The sequence below is a fragment of the Mizuhopecten yessoensis genome, unplaced genomic scaffold, assembly GCF_002113885.1.
Source record: "Mizuhopecten yessoensis strain PY_sf001 unplaced genomic scaffold, ASM211388v2 scaffold9269, whole genome shotgun sequence".
Classification (NCBI taxonomy): Eukaryota; Metazoa; Mollusca; class Bivalvia; order Pectinida; family Pectinidae; genus Mizuhopecten; species Mizuhopecten yessoensis.
Genome location: NW_018407963.1, coordinates 1,376 through 2,923, shown reverse-complemented (window position 1 = coordinate 2,923; position 1,548 = coordinate 1,376). Strand labels below are relative to the sequence as shown.

At 37.2% G+C, this 1,548-nt stretch overlaps 1 long non-coding RNA gene across 1 annotated transcript; it reads right to left on the bottom strand.

Moving 5' to 3' along the window:
- Positions 1 to 517: 517 nt before the first annotated feature.
- On the bottom strand, positions 518 to 1,319 carry LOC110457626. Its single transcript, XR_002463707.1, has 2 exons — positions 1,179 to 1,319; positions 518 to 559 (listed from the first exon to the last, which is right to left on the bottom strand). It is a non-coding gene; the product is annotated as an uncharacterized LOC110457626 (long non-coding RNA).
- Between the last annotated feature and the right edge of the window lie 229 nt (positions 1,320 to 1,548).

The window sequence follows — 1,548 nt, the reverse complement described above, 5'->3', positions numbered from 1 at the left end:
CCATACCAAACACTTGTATGAAGTTTCATGAAATTCCATTAAGGAATGAAGTCGCTAGAGCGATGACAAAGTTTTTTCTAAAAAAAAAAGTAACAGTGACCTTGACATTCAACGTAGAAACCTGAAAGGAAAAGTTTTTCAAGGCATTGCTATACCAAACACTTGTATGAAGTTTCTAGAAACTCTATTAAGGAATGAAGTTGGTTTTTTGGTAAAAATAGTAAAATAGACCTTGACCTTTAACGCAGTAACCGGAACTTGTTCAACATATTGTCATACTTAACACTGGTTTCAAGTTTCATGAAATTCCATTAAGGAATGAAGTCGGTAGAGTGATGACAAAGAGTGTAACGTACGTACGGGCGGAATCCTAGATCCCCTCGAACTTTCGTTGCGAGGGGATAATTAATTTTAATGATTACAACACATTACCTGCAGACGTTGGTGATATCAGCACCAGAGTATCCCGTCAACTCTTGCGCAATAGCAGTCAGATTCACATCGTCGGCCAGTTTTACTTCTCGCAAATTGATCTTCAACAGCTCCTCACGACCTTCAGCTATCAAGTCAAGGTTAACATTTTTTGAACACCCAGAACATTTACAACAGCTCATTGTTAGGGTAACATTTATAGTCAACAAATGGAACCTATACATGAACCCTAATAAACACACTCCCTTAGAGTATATAGATCAACATTCACTGAGACAAGAAACATCAAGTTTTTACGGTCATTATACAGTATATATTCATACCTTGAATACAGCATTTACTTGCACAAATAGCACTAGGGTTACAGCAAACAACTTCATATGTGGTGATAAGATTACAGTAATTCTATGTAGCAATGTAGGAACATAGCTTTAACAGGATACAAACTATATATAACAGCAGGATTCAGTACTTGTACTGAGAGAGAGAGGGGCATGTATTTATAACTGTGGGTAGGGGTATGTATATATATACCTGTGGGTAGGGGCATGTATTTATAGCTGTGGGTAGGGGTATGTATATATATACCTGTGGGTAGAGGCATGTATTTATACCTTNTTGTGGGTAGGGGTATGTATTTATACCTTTGGGTAGGGGTATGTATATATACTTGTGGGTAGGGGTATGTATTTATACCTTTGGGTAGGGGTATGTATATATACTTGAGTAGGAGTATGTTTATATACCTGTGGGTAGGGGTATGTATATTCTCTTTTCCAGTCTTCTCCTCAATGCCTCATCAAGATCCCAGGGAAAGTTAGTGGCTGCCAGCACCATCACAATTTTAGGCTCTCCCTCATCCTCACCTGTCCCTGCCACACCTGTATAACAGTCATGTTTTAGTATGAAGATTATGTTTACTATATACCACAAGTAGGTAACATATCTATGTTATGCTACTAAGAAAATCTGTGAACTCTTATAACTGATCAAATGCGTTCACTACCTTGTTTGTAGCAAACTTAGCAAATAATATATTTTTGAAAATGAATTACGGTACCAAAATTGATAATGAAAGCAATTACAATTAGGATCTATGGGTGATCAGCTGGTGAC